The sequence below is a fragment of the Anser anser genome, assembly GCF_964211835.1.
Source record: "Anser anser genome assembly, chromosome: Z".
Classification (NCBI taxonomy): Eukaryota; Metazoa; Chordata; class Aves; order Anseriformes; family Anatidae; genus Anser; species Anser anser.
In genome coordinates, this window is record NC_139723.1 from 7,067,815 (window position 1) to 7,095,328 (window position 27,514).

Consider the following 27,514-nt stretch of genomic DNA (forward strand, 5'->3'; position numbering starts at 1 on the left):
TGATTTCTCAAATGTAATCAGTTTAATTAGTTAGATGATGCCACCTTGAAGAATGTTAAAATTCATTGAGCGTTGGGCTGTTCCTGCTCTCCACTTCAATTTGCTTTCTTTCAGAAATGTGTACTCAGTTGAGTGCTTCATTTTCAGTGAGTCATACAGCAATCCAAAATTTCTGAGATTATTTTAATGATTTTTAAATATGAGTCTAAAACTGTGTCTTACATAAAGTTTGGAAACAGGAAACTTTTAATTTGTCTGTCCATAAAAGAACCTTTGTGGTTCCTGTTATTCAGTCTAAGCTAGTCACTTCAATTTTTGTAGCATTTTGTTATGTTTGAGTTCATACATCTCTTTTCACATTCAGCTGCAATAACTTAGGTTCTTAGAAAAAAAAAAAAAGCAAAAAAAAAGCATGTGCACAAAAAATGGTAAAGGAATATGAAGTTTGCAAGTAAAAGCAAGCACTGCAGAGGAGGGAAGGAAGAATTCACGTTGTCTGAATGGTCTTTATGTAGTCTGACTTTGTCTTATGCTTTAATACATGATTAAATACCACTCCTACAAAGCTGAGAGTCTTCATTATGGTACAAGGCAGCGGTGGATATGCTCTCTTAATAGTTTATCTCCCCAAACAAGTAGCATCAGCAGCTTTTGAGCTGTTATGCAGTGATCTTAATGGTAATGCAGGATTCTTTAGAAAAATGCAGGTTACTTTCTAGTGAGCTTTTGTATCTTAGTTTGTTGGAACTTATTTGCGTGACGGTATTGGTCTTGCCTAAATAGACACTGCAGGAGTGTCTGCTGAGGGAGAAGTAACACAGCTTCTACAGATATAATAGCAAGTATGTTAAGCTTACAGACGGAAGTTGATATTTTTTTCCTAATTTTCTTTGAAATACATGAGTATATGTAGCTGTTGTTCAGGTAAGGCGAAGCATTTTTGGTCAGTACAGGGATTAAAAATCAAACTTTATAAAGTTCTTCCTGAATAGAAGACGATCAAAAGATTAAGCAGGGCTTAAAGATTTGCCAATAAATATAGGTCTGTGCTAAGACATCAGAGTTAACTAATCTGTCTGCGTTGTGGCACATCCTGTTCCTCTGCCCCATACGACAGTCACACCTTAAAAGTCCAAAACCTGCCTGTGTTTATCCTTCTGAATTTTACACACCAGGACTACTGAAATACTGAAAGCATTAATGTCAGGAATATATTATAGTGAATGGAGTAAGACGTATGTGTAGTGTTGAATGTAGGCTGCAATCCTATCTCTATCATTTCTTCTTTTGCTTTTCTTCTTGAAAGCATCTTATGCCTCCTGGCTGCCCTGGTGGAAACAAGGAGGGCAGAGAAGGCATAGAGGTAACAAGACAATATGGGAAGGTAGCAGACTTTGAGGTGATTAAAAGATGGGTGAGAATGATAAAGGAATGCAAAATCAGGAGAGGAATAAAATGATTGTTCATGTTGCAAAAATGAAGTGACATCAAATGAAAATGTTTTGTTCAAAGCAAACTGATGGACCTACTTCTTAATCAAGTGGTTTTGTACACAGTATGACCCTTAGGGGCATTTTTTATTGCCACAGCTTTTTTCAGGTTCAAAAAGCAATATGGACATACTCATTGAAGAAAAACCTTTGCAGGATTTTGTCCAAATATAAAGGCACCTGCTCTGACTTGAGAAGTCTCATTGTAAATTGCTGGAATCTCAGAGTATAGCAGTACAGTACAGTAATGTTATTGACTTGTTTTGTAAACTTTTGATTTAAATTGTTGTTTCTTCTTGTGAGCTGTTTGATACAACACAGTGTGACTGTTCTTGTCTTTAATTCCCTGCTATCTGAGCAGTCATTTTTCAACTCCATCAAGAAGAACTTCTCAGCTTGCCCTTTGGACTACACTGTCTGTGCATGTCTGGTTGGCAAGCTGGGAAGATGAGAGTCCAGAACCCAAACCTGCTTGAAAGACTTTTTTTCCAGTTATTTATCCCAGAGAAGAGTTACGAGTTCAAACACTGTCTGCCTCATAGTCACAGCAGGACAGAGCATTATTTATTGCATAGTATTCAAAACTTGCTCCAGAAATAGAATGATTAATTTCCTTGCAGGCTCATCTGTGCTCATCCTTGTAATATCTTTGCATGCTTCCTGAATATGTCTGAAAACATTTCCATAACAACTGTCTGAAATGAGACGATATCATTGTCTTTTCCAAAAAAGGAAACTGAGGCAGGACACTCTGGATATCTGATACCATCACAGTATTGTTTCTTCTTAAAGAATTCTTAAAATTCAGCTCACAGACCATACATTTATTGTAGATCTAAGTTCTCATCAGTTTTGCTTATGACATCTGAAGTTCACAAAATGAGCAGCAGGTGTAGCAAACAGCTACAAGCAGTCTTGGTGACACAGCAGGTACCTCCATGTTTTCATTCCTTTGTTATAACTGTGATGTCATTTCTCCTTTTCCTGTAATTAACTGTGTCAACCACTATGTGCCATGAACACTTCCAATAGATGAAAAACCAGTGGTATCTCTAATATCTTTCACTGTACATTCTTGATGTGAGCTTTGAGGATAATTCTGTTTTGCTGATCAAAATGGAAAAAATGGCTCTTCCTCCAAAACAAAAATGTTAGGGTTTGTTTTCTGTAATAATGTATTATATGACTTAGGAGTATTTTTTACTTTGCAAAGGAAACCACAATTTAGTTACAAAATGAAATTTGTTTCGAGATACAAATAGAAAACACTACTGCTTTATTGAAAACTTTTTTCTTTTCTTTTCTTTTTTCTCCTCTTTTGGCAGTCCAAAGTATTCATGAAATTCAATTCTAATTCACAAAGTTCACCTCAAAGCATTCTTTCATGAGTAAATTATCTATCAGTCGTATATAACTCAGTACTGCTCAGCTATGATACGGTGCCAACCAGGTCCAGCCTGTGGCTAAAACAACATATTTTTCTCTTACCTCATTCAATCATTTTCTTTCCTTAAAATGATCTGAAGAATAAAAGCTGGAAAACTTTATTCTGACAAAAAGAGGTTTTACAGTTGTGGATGAGTGATGAAACTAGTCAATGACAGAAGGCTTGCCTGCTCAAAGTATATAAATCTGTATCTAATACTTAATGTATCTTTTACGAACAGTTGTTAATACAGACACTGGAGGTTGCTTACTCTATTTGTTTTGTCATGTGAATGCCATTAGCATGGAGAATAGTAGATGGTCACACTTTTAAGCTAAATGTTCCTGCATTTCAAAGTTTCCAAACAATAATTTGTTAGTGTCAAGGCATTCTTTTAAAGTCACAGTGTCTTACCACCTCACTCAGATTTGTCTTATATATTTGTTATTTGTCTTACCTAAAATCTGCATTTAATTTCTTCTAACTACTAATTTTCAGTACTTAATTGGCAGAATTACATAGTTTTTCAACGTGTTTCCACAGCCTGCTACAGTCACCACTTAGGACTAAAGTGGTGACGAAAGTTAGCCACAGCTTTTACAACCAGTTTTATCAAGATTGCTGCCTCTCCCTCATTTCTTAGTGTGTTTTCTTGTGTCTCCATGAGATGCCTCTGTCAGAATTCCCACACTGCAGGTGAGACCTGGCTGTTGTGACGGTCCAGACTGTTCTAGGCAGAGGCACTGTATCTTGGCAGTACTGAGATACCTCAGCTACCCGCCAGCCTCCAGCATGAAGTCAGAGCATGTCCAGGGCACCTACGGGCACAGGGAGACCCCCTACAAGGTCAAAAACACCGTGACCATGAAGAGTGAACATGTATTTACATACACTATAATAGTGAAATGGATTATTATTAAATGGGAAGGAGTTGGAATTTCCCATTTAAGTTGGAAACTGGTTGGAAACCAGTTTCAGGTGAGTCTTCTCAGACAGGAGTGTGCTGGCCATTATTTCCATCTCATGGCATTGTTACCATCCCACAGACTCAAACAACTCTAGAAAATGAGTAGAGGTAACCCCCTGCCTTGTCAGTCAGTCTAAAAAATCCAAACAACTATAGAAACAAAACCCTACTGGATATAGCATCGCGCATCCAGATGCTCTGCATGGAAGATGGTTTATGTTGCTTTATCTGAGTACAAAAAGATTTTTAATTTATCTTCCCACTTACCCAGTGGAGTTGTTGAACATTTTGATTTTGTTGAGGATGTGATCCCCATAATTATCTAACTAGTGCCAGAGCAATACTAGAAAACGGGTAATATGCATTTTGATTATTTGATGGTGAATTAGCAGCAAGTATGAAAAGGTATTAAAATCTTCTACTCTTTCTTTATGCACTTTTGACTCTGATGAGGCCTTAGAGGCAGATTTTGGAAATCCATGTATCTGATACAAATAGTTCAGCGCATAATAAGCAACTCTAGTGTCTAAATCCAGAATTAAGAGCTTATTTCTTCCAATATGTTTTCTTTCATCTAGCTAGATGCATTTATATCTTCTACTCAAATAGTACCAGGAGGTGATAACCCCTCCGTTTTTCAACTGGGAGGAAATAAACTCTGTTTCATATCCAGTAGTGGGAAGAATGGGAAGGATAGGAGAAGAGTCACACTGGTAACAGGGGTGCTGTGAGATCTGAATCTGTGGTTTCAGATTCTTTATAGAGGAGGAGTTCTTACTTTTATTGTGGGTACCAGCAAGCAAAGTTTCTAGAAACAGCAACAAAATTACAAATCCTGTAAGAATAGTTGGAGACCACTATTTCCAACTATTTCGTATGGTCTATTTTTCTGCATAGTTTACATTTATTTTAAATGGGAAATCACATGTTAAAATATAATCACAGGATCTGAGCAAAATGCCTGTTCTGTACTTGCATAATAATCTACTTCTGCTTCACCCATTTAAGAAATGTGCTCTCAGAGACTCAAAATGGACAACAGTTATGTTAGCATCAAGGCCTGTGTGTAACTTGCCTATTTGGATGTAAGAGCACTGTGACTAGGGAAGGGCTGTTACATGTCCTGTCACTCTGAAGAGTTCATAGAATCAAGTAAAATCATATATGTTGGACAAGACCTTCAAGTTCATCAAGTCCAGCCATCAGCCTAAGAAGTTTAATGGTCTTTTGTATCTGTTGCTGGTGCCAATACTCAAAAGAGACAAAGAGACAAGTGTATTTATATCTTTGTCTGGATGTCTCTCTCTTGCTTACAATACCATTATTAAATCACAGGCAAGTTAGTAAACTTTTGGAGCATGTTTCTTAGATAAAATTGAATACCTCAAGTTGGAAGGGATGAGGATCATTGAGTTCTCTGTATGTGAAATTTTAGAGCAATAACTTTTACAAATTAACCTAAAGTAATTGAAAATGCCCATGTGTGGAGTAATGCAGGAATACCTATTGCAATTAAACTTGTGCTATTTAACGACGATGGACTTGCAAGTGTAGACAAACAGAGCTATAGCAGAAGCACGGGATACAGTAAATGAACTCTTACAATATGAATGTAGTGAAAATTTCAGAAGGGTGATGCACTGTGAAAAAGCTGATAGATGAGGTAATCATTAGACATTGGCTTCTTCTTGAGCAAGTGGCAATCAAAACCCCATTTTATTCTCAGGGGGCAACTCAGAGTGCTGACATAACTATTAACCATTCAGATACAGGATGGATCCCTCTGTCTTACCAGGGATGGATCCCTCCCTTAATTTCCAAGAGAACCAGGGAAATTCACACAATGAAGTAAATCCAAGGAGGCTCTCTGCTGAGAAGGTGCCACTTTCAGAACGAAATAAATAGAGGTGTAGGGGATGAATTCACTCTCTTTGGTCCAAGACTCATGACTGAAAATATTTCATGTATATTCAGGCATCACCACAAAGAATCAATTTTAAAGCCTCTGCAAGGAAGGACTTGAGTATAGATTTTCCTTGCAAAAGGAAAGGTGCAAAGTATACGGAAAAAATGTCATTTGCTTAGTGAAAATAGGAAAAATAGTAAATATGTAGAAGCTTTAGCTGAGGTTTCCAATATAGATTTTGTGATAACCTCCAAGGCGGAGGACAAGTGTTCCTTTACAAACGTACTTCTTTCTGAAAAACCCAGCAGGCAAGGGCAGAAGAAGTAATCTGAGGAAAAAGCTATGAAAGCATTTTCTCTCCCTCCAAGGATTTTACCAGTGTCTGTTTCTCTCAAATTAGATATTTAAGGATTCAGTCAGGGGGATGGAGAGATCTTACTCTGCACTCAATACTATTTTTTTCCCTGCACCGCTGAGATCTTGTTTTTTTTTGTCATGATTTTGTCTCTGGTGACAGGAGATTCCCAGACAGGAATCTAACAAGATGAGAATGACCCTCTTTCTCTCTTTCTCTCTCTCTTTCTTTCTTTTCTTTCTTTTTCTTTCTTTCTTTCTTTCTTTCTTTCTTTCTTTCTTTCTTTCTTTCTTTCTTTCTTTCTTTCTTTCTTTCTTTCTTTCTTTTCTTTCTTTCCTTCCTTCCTTCCTTCCTTCCTTCTTTCCTTCTTTCCTTCTTTCCTTCTTTCCTTCTCTTTCTCTCTTTCTCTCTTTCTTTCTCTCTTTCTCTTTCTCTCTTCTCTTTCTTTCTTTCTTTCTTTCTTTCTTTCTTTCTTTCTTTTTCTTTCTTTCTTTCCTTCCTTCCTTCCTTCCTTCCTTCCTTCCTTCCTTCCTTCCTTCCTTCCTTCCTTCCTTCCTTCCTTCCTTCCTTCCTTCCTTCCTTCCTTCCTTCCTTCCTTCCTTCCTTCCTTCCTTCCTTCCTTCCTTCTTTTCTTTCTTTTCCTTCTTTTCCTTCTTTTCCTTCTTTTCCTTCTTTTCCTTCTCTCCTTCTCTCTCTCTTTTTTTCACACCATCTCCATTTGGTACTATTCTTTCTTTTCTCCCTGTGCCTTTTCTTTTGTTTGTGTAAAAAGCCATTCTGCCTATCCCACTTCAGAATCCAGGAGGAGAACTAACAATAAAGGTAGAAACAATCTTCTCAGGGACAGCATCAGGAATTGTTTGAATGCTTATTTTTGTACACTTGCTCCCTGAAACAGTTTTAAGTGGTTTAGTGTGATCTGCTATGTGGACAACAGAGTAAAAGTTTCAGAATTCATTATGATAACAACATATGGCATTCACATGGGAAATTCAGACAAGCAGCATTGTAGGGGATTATGGACTTTGAAGTGAAATCTGTTTCTGTTTCACATGTTGAGACTGTAGTAACTGCAGAGCTCAAGAACCACTGACATGAGAAACTGTCAGATAAATTTTTACTTATTTTTTTTTTCACTTACCCGTCACAAAGTTTAATTGCACAGAACTGAGGATATGGATTCATTGTGAAGAAATTTTCTAAAACTACAATTATTCAGTTAACATATTTAAAATGCAGATGTTTCAAAGTAAGTTTGTATTCTTGAAGAGTGAGCAGTGATTTAGCTGTCACAGTAAAATCTTCAGAGTAAAAATGCTTATGACAACTAGGGCATTCTCCATAGGTGGGTACAGTTTTGAACCTGCAGTTTTGACCACCATGAGACAGAGACTACATTTCTGGAAACGATATCTTAACAGTATGTCTCCTAAAATTAAGGCTTAAGTGTCTTTGGAGAACTACTTTGGAGGATAAAATCAAGTTACTGCACATGCTGAAAAATGGTGTGATGAGAATGTATGTTAAGTGTTGAAAAGTTAATCAGAGGAGTAAAGCGACATCAGTAAGAGCCTTTTTATGATGAGAACTTGTTTATGCTGTCATCTTCAACACTGTCTTTCTTTCAGCTGCTAATGCATGAAGAAATCGTAACGAATGGTCACATGCCCCATAGTAAATGATTGCTACCAGTAGCAGTTAAAAACCTGAGAGATCAGCTTCTGAGCCTTGACTAGTTGTTTCTGACTTCCTAATTTATATCCCAAAGACAAAGCATTTTAGTAGCATTCAGTACTGTGTATTTCCGTCTTTACTCAGTCTGGTGGAAAACTTGTGTTGGCTTAATGAGAATGGCTGTTGGTGCATAGTGACACTTACAAAACTTTTGCATTGACAGCTGTTAAAATGGAGAGTGGACCTGCCAAAAAATATCAGAGTTAGGATCAGCATGAATACCAAAATAAAATCCAGGGAGGTGTATAATTAGATTTTTAACCACTTAAAATAAATAAATAAATAAATAAAAATCTGGACATGACAATTGGTATTGTTTTGTCCAGATCTCCATAATTATAGAAATTGATTCACAGTGCTAGCATTTGTAGAAATTTGTTCATGGAAAACTCTGCATGATGCCTGAGCCATCTTGCACGTAATAGTTTTAAGTTTCAAACTAGAAGCAGGTAACAGGTTGGTTGTGTGTGGATCTTTTAAACTATTTTAGCCTCCCACTAGTCAACCAACAGATGAAAATTTTTAAAAGGAAGTTTTTTAAAAAATATAGGTTTCAGTGTTGTTGAGTGCTCACTAACAAACATGAAATCGCCTGACTGTATTTTAAAAGGAAGTTTAAAAAAACAAAAACAAAACACAAAACTTAGCATTGTCCAATGCTCACTAACAAACATGAAATCATCTGTCTTTATTCTGCAGAGTGGTTCTGCCACCTCTTTGGGGGTCTGCATGTGTTCTCTGGATGCCTTTGTCAGTGCCAATATTTACGGGATTGATCTTTCTCACACAGATCAACAGTTTTCAGCTCTTGTATTCTCGACTGGCATTCTGCTGCCCCATTTTGCCCTTCTCTTAGTAAAATTTTTTTAACCAATCACCTATTCTCCCTATCTCCAACACCTGCTGTTTGTTTTGTTTTGTTTTATTCTTCCATGGGTCTGATATTGCTGATACAAGTGAGAGGCCACAGACAGTAAGACGAAGGAAGAGTGAATAATTTCACCATCAACTATTGGAATCCTGCCCTTCATTCAGTGAGTGAGATGTGAACTAACCCTTTTCTCCCAAAGGGAATGTAGAGTGCTCCCTGGATGGCTACCTCTTCTCTTGAAGGCAGAAATACTATAAAATTGACTTGTTTTTATTTCAGGAGAAGTACTTCTTGAAATATGTCCTTAACTTTACTGGAATAAGATGATTAGGAAACAATCAGTGAGGGAAAGGTGAATCTAATATTAATGCAATTCTAAAGAAACAGCAGTGGCAGGGAAACTGGATTTAGGACATGGCTTGTAAAAATGACTTATCTGTACAAATATGCCTGTGTTCATAATGGTACTGCATCTTTGGTTTCCCCTCTGCTGGCTGTAGTCTCTGTTATATGTAATGTGTGATTGCCTTTGAATATTGCATATCTGTTGAACTGTAGGCATATTTAAAATTGAATTAATTTCACTAATGCATTAATAATTATAGCTACATGCAGTTGTGTATTATTGTCAGCTTATATCTTCATGTTTGTGTGTTTTCTTGAAAATGGCACATTGAAAGAGTGAAGTTCAACAGCAAAAATTATATCAAGCTCCTTCTAGTCATTTGTGCTTTGTTAGCTGTACCTTGGCCAATCATCTGAAGATTATTATTAAAAAGGTAGAAACACAGAAACATGTTTAATTGACATAACTGATAAAAATAACAATCCAGAGGAGAAGTATAATTTATTTATTGACTCTTTAATAGACAGTTCCCGCAGCAAGTAATGAAATCTCAATGTTCTTCCTAAGTGCATGGTTTGGATTTGGATTTCTCATGCACCCAGTCATCTACTTGCATCCACCAGTTGTTGCTAGAAGGTAGGAAAAGTTATATTCACAAGATAGTCTTCAATACAGTCTAGATTTGGAGGGGAGGGATGAGGCACTTTTTAGATAACAGCACCTGAAGGCATATTTTCACGAGCAAAAATCTCTCTGAAAAGTCAACGCAGTATTGCAAATGTGGAGTGACACAGCTCCGAATCTGTTCTCTTGAGGAAGGTCAGACATGTCAGAATTTCATTAAACATGAATCTGCAGAGATGCATTTTTCATGCATCTATTTTGAATTTAGGAGTTTTGTTCATATTACAACAATTTTTTGAGTAGATCTGTGGGTTACTGTTAATAAAGGAAGACTGGCTTTTCTTGTGCAGTCAAACCCCCAAACATTTCACTAAATTATTTAAAAAAAAAAAAAAAAAAGTAATTCTGAAAGATAGACAAACTGATGTGAGACTTACAGGGAAGTAATACATCTTAGAAGATTTTCAAGAGGACAGTGATAGTGATTATTAAAACCTGTACATCAACTACATTGTATTTTCTTATGGACCTGGGGAAGTGGTAATTACCAGAGCCAAGTCCTCTCAGACCTTCTGCAAGAGGTGTGTGAGGAGGAGTTGGAAGGCTCCAAATTTCATCTGAAGACCTCTCCAGCCTCTCTCATGCCTGTCCCATCTCTTCCAGGATTACAGTTGCTCTTCCAAAAGAAAGGACAGCAGCAGGGAGTGACTGGCTTTGTGGAGCCAGTCCTCATTTGCTCTCGTTACCTGTGGTTTTCAGCCAGGAAAGAGGGGCAGACTGATTTTTCTCAGGGAGGGCAGTTAACTTCCCTGCTGTAAACAAAGGGAAGCTACCCAAGTCTCAGTCCTTCCTGAAACAGAGCTGTTACCACTGTTTCAAAGCTTGATCTGTCACTGAATAATGCATAGTCACAACAAACTTACACAGTGCTTGGTGGGAATTGCATTTGCATACGAGAAAGCATTTGCAGTTTTATCCACCTAGGTAAAATGAAGCTGTGTATACACTTGAAGAATAATTGTCTGTTTTTAAAGCTGAAAAATCAAGTTGACACAGAATATGATCCAGCCAAGTATCTGCTAATTAAACTGATTTATGCAGGTGTGGAAAGCTCCTAGGGAGTAGTAGGTTAGAAACTGTTGGAAAATTGAAAATAGAGAAGTGAATCTGCTTTCATATGTTTAACATATTTAGATACGGACAGGCATTGGTTCTTGTGAATCAGGTAACTTGTGAATTTTGATTAAGCTACATAATTAATATATCTCTTTTTGAAATGTTCAAAGTAGTATAAAATCACGAAATTTCATATTTTAACATGTGTAACATATATGCATTTTGTACACTAATATTTGCATGTCATCTAGGAATTATTGGCAGAGAGATTTAAAAACTATTTTGTATGTAACCACTTATTATAATGCATTGTAAAGCATTAAAAAACAAACAAACAACAGCAACAAAAACACCTTTTCACATCAAAATCACAAGAAAATAGTTTATTATGTAGTTAAGATTAAATGTTTTCTTTGTTTGCCATCATCCTGTAGAACTCTTACAAAGTTGTCACCCAAGATTTTATGATGGACTGGGTTGTATTATTCTGTATGCTTTTTAATTCTTTCTCACAGTTTCTCCCCACTGCTCTCAGTGGAATCCAGTCATAAGTGACTTCCAAAAGAGAAAAAAATGTCAAATTTGGTTTATTCATAGATAACACTGTCTTTTTTTTCCCCTTCTAAAGACAACATAATAATATGAAATGCTTTGTTTGCCATTAAAGAAGGTGGTCAACACCAGGTTGTTCAATGTATTTCTCTGAAAACAGCATTTTATTTTCTCTGTTTCAGAGGCATTAGGTATCTAAAAATTCAACTGTAGAGGTAGTTTGTATTTATATGTTCAATGTAAATCTCAGATTTAATATTCAGATATTCTGCTACTTAATCTGTGATATCTTTCTCATTTCTTAGGAACCAGAAAGCATATTGAACACTAAAATAAGAAATGTGGCAATTAATCTCTACAAAACAGGATGTACAAATTACAATATTTACTGAGTATCTGAGATCTAATTTCACATCTGTGCAGTGTTTTTGTCTGTGTATGCAACTGCCCAAAGTGAATTATAGACATGAATTTGGAGCAACTAATTTAATAAATAATTGTTTTCTAACTTCAGAAAAAAAGGGACAAAATTGAATGAAAAGGATATTCTGCATGATCTTTCATGATGTATACGACAATGTAGCAATATCAGGATTTGATGCAATTTGTTGGTCTATCCTCATAACAAAGTAATTCTCATAAGCTCACAAAATGTCATGGCCCTTATGTGCTCAGGCACATAAGCTTTCTGGCAATGTCAGATGTTTCTAAGACACTGGTGGTCATCTCGGGGTGCTGGATGCACAAGAGCAGTCCCCTCTGGAATAAGTTCAACAATTTCATTCTGCAGGTAGATTTGTGCAAATTGTAAGACTTATAGTGGGTTCTGGAGACAAGTTTTTGTTCCAGCTGATGACTGAAGGCAGTAAGTTCACAGACGTACATTCCATGTAGGACTTGATGCACTACCATGTTCCTCGCGTTTATTGCAGCTGGTTCCAGCTCCACTGGATAAAGATGGCTTATCTGCAGTCAAGGTACCAAGGACCTTGTCAAAAAATATAGCAACTCTTCGGTTGTTCAATTCAGTATCTGTTTTACTATGAAACTGCTTTGCTGATAATTCATTGCAGGAGCACTAAATACACATAGAAAAGGAGTCTCAGAGAGACCACTGACTTGTTTGGCAAAGGTTCGGTTTCTAGTTTTTTTAGTTTATTTTTATTTAATAATTATTGTTATTAATTTCAATACATTATTTAAATAGTTTTAAGTGAAGTTGCTGAACTGTTAACAAAGAAACTAAGTTAAAATAGGAAATTAGTTTAATTTTGCAGACATTTTTGTTGCAATATTTCATTGAGGACAGAAAGTACCCAAGTGATTAGTTCAGCCATAAACATTATAGCATAGACTTCCAAGGTTAGGTGAGATGAGTTGCATCTTAGTACCTTGATGAAAGAATAAAAGGAATGTCTAAACACTACACTGCTTTGCAGGAATATCACATAGCTCATTGAGCCCTTGTTGTATGCGAGACTCAATACCCAGCAATGATTTTTCCTAATTCCAATATTTGATAATGGTGTTTAGCTCCACCAGAAAACAACTGTAAAATGGATTTAATATTTCAATGTGTGTGTTGAGTTGAGAGAATTCTAAACAGTGCTAAATTGTAGAATTTACAGGGCTCTTTTTCATGTATTAAAAGACCTGTAAAATTGCTCACAAACAGTGTTACTCATTTTCAAGCTTTCTTGGGAGAATAATAACTTCTGTGGTCATGTTACTAAAATTACCTCACAAACCATCTAAAGAGAAGGGTGAGGTCTGAAAGTCAGTTATGATCATGAGCATATGGATGTATGTTTATCTATCTTTAATAATGGGTTTTTAACTCTTCGGTTTCTTTGAACTGTTTAAATTTCTGCTTTACTGAGAGTTTGAAAGCTATGCTGAGATATTTCTAATTAGAAACCCTCCTTATATCTCTCATTTATTTTTTTAAATATTGAATACTTATGTAAATCAACAAAAATCAATGAGTGACATCTGTGGCTTCGTCTGCATTGTAGTGTTCAAGAAACATTTGAACAACACTCTGACATGTGGTTTGATTTTTGGGTGGTTCTGTGTGGAGCCAGGAGCTGGTCTCAGTGAACCTTCTGTGTCCCTTCCAATTCAGGATATTCTATGGTTCTATGATTTTATTCTACGATAATATCACATTAATAGGTTGATGTATACCCTTTCTCTTTTGTTTTAAAAGACGACACTTTAGTGGTGAATAATTTTAATGCCATTTTAATATGGCAAATTTTTTTCAGAATGAACTTTCTCCAGCATATGTGCGTGCTCCATGTGCATTCCAGACAGTCTGTGGAACTCTTCTGTTTGCAAAAATAACCCAAGATATAGTATTTACATGAGAGATTTCAAAATAAGTGCTGCATGAAGTGTCCTTGTGTTTGTAAGTTAACTTCATAGTTCAAGACACCAGTTCTTGAAATTCGCTACACAGAAATAGTTTTGTGAAAGGGGAAAATATAGACCTCAAAGAACACTGTCAAAAGTTAGTGTGGTTAAAAACAGTTGACTGACATGTCTGGTACCCAATCCTAAAAAATCCAGCCTGTAAGTTGGAAGCCTTGTCAAAACCTCATTAACTTTAATGAGACTTATAATAGACATTCAAGGAGACAGATTGTAGGGTTGAGGCTCAAATTAGTACTGAGTTGTTGTATGAAGACTTGGAAAGATTAATGCTATTAGTATATGACCTGTTCTGGCAGGTTATTCTATGAAGACATGGGTTTTCCCTTTTTTCAAATGGGAGGAGTTTTTGGTTTGCATCTGGTGACTGAGTTAAAACATGCCAGACTAACTCCCTGGGGCTTGTGGAGTCTTTGGTTTTATCTGTGTATATGAATGTGTGTTTGCAGTGACGTTGGGGTTTCCTTTCCTGGAAGATACAAAGGTGTCTTCTGCTGCCTTTGCATCCTTTATCTGCTTCCCTACTGACTGTGTTTGCATAAATAGTGTGCAAGTTGGGAGCTGTGTTTCATTTTTCTCCTTTGGAAAGAATTTTCTGACACAGAAAACACAGGTCATGCAAACAGATTTTCCTCCTGCTGCTTGGCTTGCTACTAATGTTGGCTCAGTCAGCTGGACTGTTCTGCACCGTTGCCTGTATGTTATAAGCTAGACGTGCATTTTCCAATAAGAAACAACACTTATAATTGGGTAGAAGCCTGTGTATTGTGTAATATAATGTGAACATGGCGAGTGAATGAAGAATTTTAATTCTGTGTTATAGGAAGTCAGTTGTAGGATTTACAGAAAGCAAAGTTCTGTTTTATAGATTGTCAGTCCACCCGCAGTGTTTTAACACCAGACATCCTTGAGAGCTATTTCATCAGCCACATCTTTCCAAGAAAAGTAGAGGTGGTGACTGCAAATGAGGAAACAGGAAGCAAGAAGTCAAAACATTTCCAAACGATATTCTGGATATTCCTAAAAACATATAGATTAAAAATAAGTAAATTTAAATTATTTCCTGAGACACACTGGGCAGTGTTTTGCTTGATAATGGAAAATACCATATTATCAATGCCCAGAGGCCCCTTGTAGCTTTAGCGTAAAAGCAAATACAGGCCTATTACGTACTATTAATATAACACTTAAGTTATATTATTTTCCCAGTCTCCTTTCAAGTTGCTATTTGGCCACCTAAAAAATCTCTGGTTCAAAATGAGGACTGCTTGCTTACCTGAGTCAGTGTGGCTGTCTGGGAGAAATGAAGGATTTGTCAAAACTTCTGACTGCAAACTGTAGCTTGATGGATGGACCACTTGGTGGGTAAGGAGCTGGTTCTGTATGGTTGCACTCAAAGAGCTGGGGTCAATGGCTCAGTGTCCAAGTGGAAATTGGTGACGAGTGGTGTTCCTCAGTGGTCAGTATTGGGACCGGAGATTTGACGTCTTTGTTAGTGGCATGGGCAGTGGGACCAAGTGCACCCTCAGCAAGTTTGACGATGACACCAAGCTGTATGGTGCGGTTTGACGATGACACCAAGCTGTATGGTGCGGTTTGACGATGACACCAAGCTGTATGGTGCGGTTTGACGATGACATCAAGCTGTATGGTGCGGTTGACACATCCGGAGGGACCTGGGCAGGCCTGAAAGGTGGGCCTGTGCAAACCTCATGGAGTTCAACAAGGCCACGTGAAAGGTCCTGCACGAGGGTCAGGGCAATCCCAAGCCCAAATACAGGCTGGGTGGAGAATGGATTGAGAGCAGCCCTGAGGAGAAGGACTTGGGGGTGGTGGTTGATGAGAAGCTCGACATGAGCCGGCAATGAGTGCCTGAAGCCCAGAAAGCCAGCCGTACCCTGGGCTGCACCAACAGCATGGTGGCCAGCAGGGCGAGGGAGGGGATTGTCCCCCTCTGCTCTGCTCTCGTCAGACCCCACCTGGAGCCCTGCGCTCAGCTCTGGGGCCCCCAGCACAAGAAGGACATGGACCTGACCAGAGGAGGCCATGAGGATGATCAAAGGGGTGGAGCGCCTCTCCTACAAAGGAAGGCTGAGGGAGTTGGGGTTGTTCAGCCTTGAGAAGAGAAGGCCCCGGGGAGACCTTACTGAGGCCTTCCAGTGCCTAAAGGGGGCTGCAGGAAAGCTGGGGAGGGACTCTGTGTCAGGGGTGTAGGGATAGGACAACCAGTAATGGCTTTAAAGTAAAAGAGGGGAGATTTAGATTAGATAACGGAAGAAATCCTTTATTGTGAAGGTGGTGAGGCACTGGAACAGGTTGCCCAGAGGAGCTGGGGCTGCCCCACCCCTGGCAGTGCCCAAGGCCAGGCTGGATGGGGCTGGGGGCAGCCTGGGCTGGTGGGAGGCGTCCCTGACCCTGGCAGAGGGTTAGAGTAAGACCCTTTAAGGTCCTTTCCAACCCAAATCATTCTGTGATTTTGTGAAGAGCGCCAGTAGTGCAGGCATTACAAGAAAGATTCCTGTCAATTATTTATTTTTAGTTCAGTCATTCTTAATATATTTTTTTCTGGCACCCCCAATTTTCCTGGTCATTGACTGCAGCGTTCATTATTTAGATTTTTTGCTCTGAGAAAGCCATAGTTCCTGCAGATACATTGCTTTCTTCTTTCCTCCTTATGGCAGTTTCAGTAATACATTTGCACTGCATGTTTCGTGCAACCTATACATTTTAAAAATCATTATTGTAAGAAAAAAAATAAAAATAATAATTGCTGGCTTGTTGCAAAGTAATTATTAAAAAGCAGGCACCCAGGAAGGTCTCCCTGTTGTGTGTGTTTACTGCTTGCTTGTTACTGTGACTTACTCTGTATATATCATTCCCAGAAGCTATTACTTAATGGGGATTGAAGAGCTGGGTCCCATTTGATAAATTATATTGTTTGGGAAACTGATTTTTTTAATTTTTTTTTTTAATTTTTTAATTTAATTTAATTTAGTTTTGTTTTGTTTTGTTTTGTTTTGTTTTTGACTGCTTGGGTCTTGCCAAATAAGACAAGTGAATTTCAGGAGGTTTTGTTGTTTAATCGTGTTTGCCTTTTTTTTTTTTTCCTCCCTACTCCTTTTGTTCATGGCTACTGTGATGCTGATACTTCTTTGTAAGTTTAACTGACAACACGTAAGTCTATTCCATATACAATCCATTATCTATCACCAGTGTTTCTGGCAGAAAAGTAAAAATATAATAGAATGGTATTTTCTATCTTAGAGCTTTTGAAAAAATCATAAATGCATTCACATCATGATTCAAGCAATGGTATGAAGTCATCTTTTCTGTCCTTCTACTGACATATTTAAAGAAAACACTAACAAATATTAAATTGAGGACATCCATGCGTGATCAAACTATGTGGGTGAACAGTTCACGGCCACAGAATGCTTTCAATGTCTTATGGCTGGAGTCATATCTGTATTTTGATTTTATTTTTTTTCAAACTGTTGACTGGAAGTTGTCTTTTTCGTTAGTTTGATGATTGCACTTCCTAAAGGATGTAACTTGAGTGTGATGGGAGGTTTTTCTTCTGATATTACCAGGTTCCAGTGCTGTTCCATAAGGAAATATATGTAAAGAAGACTATCGTAAGAGATTTAGCTTAAGGTGATAATTAAAACAGGCTCATCCAAAACGTGACATGAAATACTTAGAGCAGCAGGATCACGTGTTAGAAAATGCATATAAATGTATGATAATACTCTTGACGAGAAGGGGTACCCACACTGAGTAAGTGGACTGAGAAGAAAAGGATATATTTCTAACCAAGCCTGTTTTTTAGGTTCGGTGGTGGTGGGCTAACCTTAAAATAGTAGCTGTATTAGCATTTGTAGCCCCTATACTGCAGGAATTTAAAATTAACTGTAAGAACCATTCATATGTAATGGACATAACAGGCTATTTCTTTATATGTCTTTGCTTGTCACTTAAAAACAACCACCAAGCAGATAGCAGCTAATATATGCAAAATTAACCACCTACACCTGTATCCACAAATCACAGTTGGGAGCTATGCAGAATTCCAAACATCAGGAGATTGTATGAAGTGGTCCAAATAGCTTAAAACTACAGACAATGTAGTGCTTTGATCTCACAGATCAGGTTTTCATAGCAATACTGGAGAGTTATGAAATTCATCATAAATTACTATGATTCATCATACTAATCTTATTAGATCATAAATTACTATGATTGTTCATTATTTCAGCTGTGGTTTACATGTTTTTTGGACATCACTAACTCTGCAATTACTTACAGAATGTCAGTTGTCACCCCTTACTGTATTAATGATAAATTAAATTATGGAGTGCTTGCAGTGATTTGCTAGTACACTTTGCAGAACTGAAATCTGTAAAAAAAATAAAAATAAAAATAAATAAAAAAAATTGAAAGTTCCCATAGTCTAAATCAAAGCCAGATGCTTGTATCCTTTAGGATCTTGTTTGGATAGCTTAGACATAATGTCAACATTTTTATATTTCTGGAGGGCATATGAACATTTAGATACTATTAAACTATTTAATTATGTCTTACTGTGACATCTGAGGTAAAATTCAGGGGTTTTATTAATTCAAAAGATATGTTAGTTAAATTGCTTCAATAGTAACCTAACAACCTATTTATTTGTAAATATAATGCTGTTAAACAAAAAGTTTTTGTTTGGTCTGATATTATGCATTCTTTACACACCAGTTGTGTTTTACATTTAATGAACTTATTAGCAAGGCAATTTTCTTTAACATAATCCAGTACTAAAATTTTTCTTTCTTTCTTTCTTTCTTTCTTTCTTTCTTTCTTTCTTTCTTTCTTTCTTTCTTTCTTTCTTTCTTTCTTTCTTTCTTTCTTTCTTTCTTTCTTCCTTCCTTCCTTCCTTCCTTCCTTCCTTCCTTCCTTCCTTCCTTCCTTCCTTCCTTCCTTCCTTCCTTCCTCCTCCGTCCCTCCCTTCCTCCCTCCGTCCCTCCCTCCCTCCCTCCGTCCCTTCCCTTCCCTTCCCTTCCCTTCCCTTCCCTTCCCTTCCCTTCCCTTCCCTTCCCTTCCCTTCCCTTCCCTTCCCTTCCCTTCCCTTCCCTTCCCTTCCCTTCCCTTCCCTTCCCTTCCCTTCCCTTCCCTTCCCTTCCCTTCCCTTCCCTTCCCTTCCCTTCCCTTCCCTTCCCTTCCCTTCCCTTCCCTTCCCTTCCCTTCCCTTCCCTTCCCTTCCCTTCCCTTCCCTTCCCTTCCCTTCCCTTCCCTTCCCTTCCCTTCCCTTCCCTTCCCTTCCCTTCCCTTCCCTTCCCTTCCCTTCCCTTCCCTTCCCTTCCCTTCCCTTCCCTTCCCTTCCCTTCCCTTCCCTTCCCTTCCCTTCCCTTCCCTTCCCTTCCCTTCCCTTCCCTTCCCTTCCCTTCCCTTCCCTTCCCTTCCCTTCCCTTCCCTTCCCTTCCCTTCCCTTCCCTTCCCTTCCCTTCCCTTCCCTTCCCTTCCCTTCCCTTCCCTTCCCTTCCCTTCCCTTCCCTCCCCTTCCCTCCCCTTCCCTCCCCTTCCCTCCCCTCCCCTCCCCTCCCCTCCCCTCCCCTCCCCTCCCCTCCCCTCCCCTCCCCTCCCCTCCCCTCCCCTCCCCTCCCCTCCCTTCCTTTCTTTTCTTTTTTTTTATTTTCTTTTTTTTTGTTACAGTAGTGCTGAATTAATGACATCATAAACACAAGTTTAGAGTGAGATTTCATTTTTTTTTTCCAAAACAAAAATGCAGTAATAATAATTAAATATGTATTGGGGAGAAATACTGTTTTCCAAAGCATTTCCTTGTAGGAATTTATGCTTACTGTGCATGAGGTACACTGAGCAATATTGCGTTAAAAAATAAATATTTAGACACATCAGCCCATATGAATATTTAGCTTTATATTGTATTTTAGCAACATTCGTAGTCATACCAGTACAAGATCTCAAAGCAAGCTACCGTTCCCCAATAATGCCTTTTTCTACCAGCTTCTGTGCCATAAGCTCTTGTATGATATATATATATATATTAAATAATCCTCACTGACCTTTTGAAGGAACAGAGAGAACAACATGATCTGATTTCAAAAAGCAAAAAGTTTAGAATCTTTCCCTAACTGTGTGCAAGATAATCTTTTCTGATTTTTGCAATGGAGAAGGTGATAATAATAAAATAATAAAACAAAACAAAAACACAAACTGTTAAGCAGCTGAAAATCTGTTGGTACTCAGGGTTTGGCTTATCTGACACTAATTTTTACTGTCTTCTGATTTTTCCCCCTTTTAAAATTTCTATGAGCTTAAAGAAAAGTTGAGATTCAAGATAGGACTGGAGATGAAAGAGAGAGACATTATGTGTGACATTGATGCTGTTTGCTCATAGCATAAGAAATATACAGGAATTGTACAATTAATATTTTTCACAGTGTAATGTTCTGGATGGCAAGGGAGGAGCTGAAAAAAAAAAAAACAACAAAAAAAAAAACAACCAGGTGCTAAGATGTTGAGGTGGCAGGATGGCTGTCCTGGAATAGCAGGAATAGTGAATCAGGTGGGGAGTAGCTATGTGAAACCTTTTTCTTGCAGAAAGTTCTGAGACATTTGTAATGAAGGTTATTGATACATCTGTGAACATTTCCCAGCTACCTCGTAATGGAAACAAATATTGTTGTGCATCTGCTGCAATTCCAGAAGGGAAGCTTGGATTAGGTATGGATATTTGATTCCCTCCCGCACTGTAAAAATCAAATTCCTGTCTTAATGTAATTGTCAGAAAAAAACCTTAGATGATAACGTACAATACCTATGCAAGGGGTAGTCAGTCAATTGTCTGTCATAGTAAACTGGGCTCATAACATGGACTTTGCAAGTTAATTTGCCAGGTATTGAGGTTTAGTTAAATAAATTTAGTTAAATTAAATACATGTTTAGTTACACTAGTGAGATTCTTATTTTCTCTGTGTTGAGAGAATGAGCTTAGTTATTTTCCTCACACTGCCGTTTATCCCTGTATCAACCCAGTGACTTTCATGAAACCTTTTCCGCTTTATTCTGGTATGGAGACATACAAAAATCAAGGCATAAGTAAATATAGAAAGTGCACATGTATGTATAGAACTTGATAGAAAATAAGTACAGATTCGCATTGTATACTGAAAAAGAGTTTTTATTTTCATATTTATAATTTGAGTTAGTTAGTTCATCAGGCTGTGGCTTATAGCTGCCCACCTAAGGAATCAGCAACAAGTCAGTGGTGTATCCAGAACGTTCTTTTTTGGTTTCTTTCTGAATGCTTTTTGTCATGACAGAGAGTAATAACTGGCTCATACGTCTATTATGTACGTCAACACTTGCTGAATGTTGTGGTTACACTATTTTTTTTCACTATTTAACAGGAAAATAACATGCTTTTTATTACTAAATATAAAAGATATTGAAAGAGCCTCAAACTTCATAGTCAGATTTTTCATCTCACAAGACTGTTTGTCTTTAAGACATCTATAGAAATGATTTAATATTAAAATTAACTGTTCCAACTATTGTAAAACTGGCCAATTCAATTAATGGTGCCATCATGTATTGTGCCGTGCCTGGTTTGAAAACTTAGTGCATTATGTTATGCAAAGTGGCTTAATTTCTTGTATTAAGGTTAATGATTTTGAGCTAACACGCTAGTCAATGATCCAGTGTATCCACAAGGAAAGTTCTTGTCATTTAAAGAGGAAATACTTTACCCTATATTATCCAGTTAATTTTCTTGACAGTGGTAGTGACCAGGTATAGTCAATCAGAATCATGTATTGGAAATCTTGTTAAAGAACATGTTGAGCTTCAAAAGATAACAGAAAACTTTGGTACTGGCTTCTTAATGAATTTCATATTTAGAAACTCGAACTACTGTGACTTCTCCAAGTTCTTTAACATGCTAATCAGAAAAATCCCCGCATGCCCTGGAGGGAGAAGAATGTTATTTCACACCTACTACCTCCTGCCTTGACAATGAGAAGTGACAGCATCTCTTTCCCCGTAACGTGTGTGTTCGTCTTGTTCCTGGTGGCTCGACTGCATGCTGAGCATGGTGCGTCTGCTGGACCCTACTTCATTTTCCTTCTTCAGACCTGGCAGCAGAAGACAGAGAGATCATCACTGCATACAGCAGATGATCTATACAACTGGCATTTCTCACAATGACCATTTTGTGTGTAACTTATCACACAGTTATACGGAATATATGCTCTGATCACTCTGCATTTATTTAGTACTTGGCAGTGAGAGCATTGCAAGTTAAAGCTGGTCTGGAATTCTTTCACCAAAGTGAATTTCATGGGAAAATGGCAGAAATTCAAAACATAAACTCTTTATGGGAATACGAGTATTGCCAAAAATTTGACCAGAGAGTGTGAGGTCCAGACTTTTTTGATGCAAGCTCAAATCTTTCATCAGGTTAGATACAAAATAATGCATATTCTTGTACGTGTGTCCATGCTGGTTCTATTTGTCAAACACTTTTTTTAAACAGCCGTAGACTTTTTGCCTCATTATAGAGTTAAACAAACAAACAAACAAAACCACAAAGTTTTTTTATACTTCCTCACATGTGAATTCTTATACTGGATTATAGCCATCCAGCCCTAGTGCTGTTGAAATTTGGATTCACAGTTACTACTACTTAACATTCAGGGACAGTCTGACTGTATAGTCATATAGTAAAACTTCACCACTCAGCAAATGGCATGGGTTTTGCAGTGTGAAGAATAAATAGATCTTACTGATCTGGGGAAGATACACAAATGTCTGGCAGGATGTCATACGAGGCCAAATGCCACAAATTTCTAACATTTTTTATGAGTGCACTGAAGTCAAGGGGAGTCTTTTCTTACTGCATGCATAAAATCTAGTTCTACATGAGTGTAACAGCCTGATTGCTGTAACCGTACCCAGACCACTAAGAGATGTGGTAGTCCCTATGCATGGATAAAAATGATAGCATTCCAAATCTGTTCCATGACATTACAGGAGGAGTGTAAGATGTGTTGATTTTTAGGGAGTGTGCTGTTGACACCATATCTCAGCATGCTTTGTGGTTTCCATTCAGACAGGTGGGAATTCAAAGTACAAGGAGAAGAGCAGGACAAACAAAGGATGAAAAAACAGACACGTTCTCTTTGAGCAGCTTCAGACAGGAGCAGAGAGACAATGCTGTAAATCTAGAGATACTGTGAATTATTAATCTGTAATGCCATTTACCAGTATGTTATTTCAGTTTATTTTTGCTTTGTAAACTGGACTTCAGAATACAATCCAGCTTAAAATGCAGTAGCCACGTGTTTTGAATGTGAATCTTAATACATCCTGAGAGATTTTTTTGTTTAAAACTAACAATGGGAAGAAGCAGGGAAGTAGAAGTAGTTTTTTCTGGAATACATGTGCACTCTCCTGTGCCCAGATAGTCATCTTTTTTATGAAAGCAGATTAATTTGGGAGCACCTGTAATCCAGACTCCATTCAGTTCGGTGGTTGTTCTGGTTTAACCCAGTGGGCAGCTAAGCACCGTGCAGCACTCCACCCCAATGGCATGGAGGGGAAAATAATAGTAGCAATATATATATAATAATATATATATATGCACAAAGCAAGTGATGCACAATGCAGCGGCTGACATGGTACAGGCACGGTACATTCCTTTGGCAAGTTGGGGTCAGGTGTCCTGTCTGTGCCCCCTCCCTGCGCCTTGTGTACCCCCAGCCTGCTCACTGGCAGGGCAGGGTGAGAAGATGGAGAGTTCTTGACTTCGTGCAAGTACTGCTCTGCAACAACTAAATCATCTGTGTGTTAGCGTTATTCTCATCCTAAATCCAAACCATGGCATGATACCAGCCACTATGAAGAAAATTAACTGTATCTCAGCCAAAACCAGGACAGTGCTCAAGACCTGAAGCACAAATCCTGCAAGCTGCTCTGTACAGGGTCTTTGAAGAGCCCCTTTGATGTCCGTGGAACAGATTACATTTGAAGTCAGGTGGATCTTTGAAATGTTAGGATTATCATAATGCTTTCTGTTCAGAAGACCTAGGAATGGAAGCTAACATTCAAGAATGTTTCAGAAAGGTGCTGCACAGTCTTAGGATGATTTGCAGCCTTTGTAGAACTGTGATTATCTGTGGTTAGTGAGCTTCCAAAACACCAGGGAAGGCATTGGATGCTTGCCCCGGCTGGGTGGTTAGTCCTGAGGTAGTCTGAATGTTTGTCCTTTTTCTGGGTCAAATCCCATGGGCTACTGCTAAGGCATCTAAACCCATTACAGTGGTCTTGCACAGAGACTGAACCTGATCAGAGGTCTTCCTAGAGCAGGCACCACTCAGATTCTCAGCTGTAGTCTGTCATTAGAAAAATGCATGTTTGATACTTCTAGAATTCATTCATCTGAAACCCAGATGTGCATGATAATGATGCAGAGCAGGCAAAAACACCAAAACCAAACAAAACCAACCCAAGCTAACTGGAAACATACGGGCACTTCCTGAATTTGTGTAGAGAGAAAAAATCACAATCTCATGAAAATGCATACTCTTCATTATATATAGCCTGGATAGCATAGCAGAAGTGCTTAATATAGCACTAGAAGAGGGTTGTAGGGAATTAGTCACTGCTCCCTTCACCACAATGGCAGCAAGGAGATTTGGAGATAGAGGCAGCACCCACTGCCTCATAATTGTCCCTTCTTTTATGGCCTATTTATTTTGTCCTGTGTGTATCTGGAGCAATGGAGGACAGAAGAGCCTCCTACAAGAGGGTCTCCATTTCTCCTGTTTGTCTGATGAAGTAGTTCTCATTTTTCAGATGCTGACACCAGAGGAAAGGGGATTTTTGATACTTACAGAATTCTGAGTTGGTCGTAGTACAGGTCTGCTGCACAGAGCCAGACACAATCTCACAACAGTCTATACTGATAGTTCTTAAACCTGTCCTTGGCGTTGAGCTATGTCAGGTGGCAGTCTCCTGGGCAGTGTCTGGTACAGTCTGGAGGGTGGGATTTAAAGATTTAGTAGTGGGCAGGTTGGATGAGTCACCTATAAGAAAAGAGAATTATGGGCCCAATATGTTGTAGATCTTTTTTGTTTGTTTGTTCGTGTTGGGTTTTTTGTTTGTTTCTTTAAGATGGCCATGAACAAAGATGTGGTTTTTGGTTCTACACACCATTTTTAATAACTTGTGTTTTGCTCAGTTTTGTGAAATTGCTATTGCAGTAAGGGGAAGATTTCTTACAAAAAGCTAATCAATAAGCTTTGAACCTGATCTAGCAGGCAACATTTTGTACTCATTTCTTTACAACATGAGGTATTATGGATTTATGATGAAGTAGATGATGATGGTGGTACAGATAAATTTCTTGTTTAAAAGAGAGCTCACAATACGCCAGAAACTATAAGTTTATACAGCCTAAATTTTAATGCAATTGACTAGGTTACATCTGTAGAAAATGCTTACAACTTTTCAATCAGTGATTTTTAAGACAGAGCTTTCCAGCACTCAAATACTGTACTTTCTATGTTTTCACTATCTTTTAACTACTTTGTGGTCATGGTTTTTAATCTAGTTTACATGATAATGTTTTATCTGAGGTTGGAAGATGTGATGTCTTCATTGCATTTCTGACAAAGAATCCTACCAAATTTGGTTCATCCTTACTTTTATTAATTTATAGCCATGGTGATCTTACCCAGGTGGGCAGCTGATCTCCGCCACAGCCTCTCACTCACTCCCCCGCCTAAAAGGGAAAGGGGGAGAAAATATGATGGAGAGGGTTCAAGAGTAGAGATAAAGACAGAGAGATCCATCAACAATTATTGTTAAGGGCAAAACAGATTCATCATAGGGAGATTAGTAAAAAATATTGCCTATCATTAACAAGCTAGAGAAGTGAGAAACAAAGGAAAGAAACAAAACCCCCTTTTTTTTAATCCCCATTTCTTAAATCTGTTCTCAAAGAGGCACAAACAACATCGCTTAGTGGCTTGGCTCTGGCCAGTGACGGGGCCCTTATCTAACATGGGTCAGCTTCTGGATTCTTCTCACAGAAGCCAACCCTATTGCCCCCTGCTACCGAAGCCTTGCTACATAAACCCACTACAATATCATGCTCCCAGAAAAGAAAAGACTTCAGTGCAGTACAGTAGTAGATCTGTCTTTGATCTATAGTTATTCAAGATACTTTCTATTGTGATGCCTTGTAAATTGCTTTTAATAGCTAAGCTTTTTTGGACAATGTTGTTAGGCAGCCCCCACAAAAGTTAAAATCCCAGCTTGCTTGGCACCTGCTGCAAGGAAAAGATTCATCTTGTATTGTCTTCCTTTCAGTCTCCTACCAGGCTAGATGTGTAAAGAAGAAACAGGTTGCAAAATGCTGAAATCCAGCAGGAGCTTAGTTTGAAGTGATTTGTCTTGAACTATGTGCAATATCCTGATACCTTGAATGCAGCTGTCATAACCTGAATCACTGTATTTCTGAATAACATAGCAGGAGGCTTCAGCAAATAACTTTGTGCAATGTAATAAATGTCTGACACCATTTTTTTTTTGTATAGCACAAATGTGAATAAGGGATTAGTATTTTAAATTGATTTCTCCAAATTACCTTACATATATAATTTACATGTTTGATTTAAGCAGGCCTAGCAGAAGCTATTTTCAGCAATTTGTGGCTTAGATATTCAGCAATCGGGATTAATATTGAGACAGCACTGATAATGTCACTAGAGCACACTAAAGGGCTCAAAAGTTTGTAGACACTTTTGAAAATAATAGCTTCAAACCTACTTAGCCAGAAAACTGTTGCAGGTGAGTAACGAGTGGAACAATCCTAAACGGTTGTACACAAATTGAAAAGCAAACACTAACTACCAATTGAATGAAGTTCAAATAAAAATAAATTGGGCTAAAAAAAGGCAGAACTAATCAGCAATTTATGAGAAATGGAAAACATAGTTGAAACATTGCTGGATTAAAAAATAAATGAGACAGGAAATTAGAGGAAAGGATGGAAGCAACACTGTGAGGAAATAAAATCCAAAGAAGTTGTTTCAAAAATTGGTTTTGGTGATACAGTATAAATAAGTAATGGAGAAAGCGATTCAAGTACTGCTTTTATTGAAAATGTGGAACAGGAATAATGCCATTAAACTAATGGAGTTATTTTGGACTCGCACAAGAGTAATGCAAGTCTCATTTAGATTTAAACCGATTCTGCTGATCTTGTTAGAAGATGTTGTGTAACCGCTCCTGACGTAAAGATCTTGAGCACCAGTATCCTGATCCAGCTTTGTGGAAGTCGGTAAGAGTTCTGCTTTTAACTTCCCTGGGAGATTTATTAGGCCGTAAACCTGCAGGAACACCAACTGTTATGCAAATAATGCTTTCATCAATCCGGATGCTCCAGCACAGCTGTATGCTGTGTGCTGCTGCTTCTTGCTGGTAATGAGGCAGTGTAATCGCAGGGAGCCCTGTCTGCCTGCCTCCTGGCTTGTCCAGAGCAGCTCCGTCTGCATCTCCGATGGGGAAGAAATCTGATTTAGGAAGGTGATCATGTCCTTGCCCTTAGTGGTAGCCAACTGAGATATGACGGTAGGTGGTGGTCTGTGGCTGCGTGGTAGGAAATGTTTTCAGAGTGTTAGTCT

General features: G+C 38.2%; 1 protein-coding gene across 4 annotated transcripts in view; it reads left to right on the plus strand.

Moving 5' to 3' along the window:
- Positions 1-27,514, plus strand: part of EDIL3 (EGF like repeats and discoidin domains 3) — a 287,431-nt gene that overhangs the window by 32,632 nt on the left and 227,285 nt on the right. The window contains exon 2 of one of the 4 annotated variants that reach the window (XM_083816854.1): positions 8,836-8,912. The exons of the other annotated variants lie outside the window; for them this stretch is intronic. The gene's annotated coding sequence lies outside the window, so the exon portion shown is untranslated. The remainder of the gene's footprint in view (positions 1-8,835; positions 8,913-27,514) is intronic. 4 annotated transcript variants of the gene reach the window in all.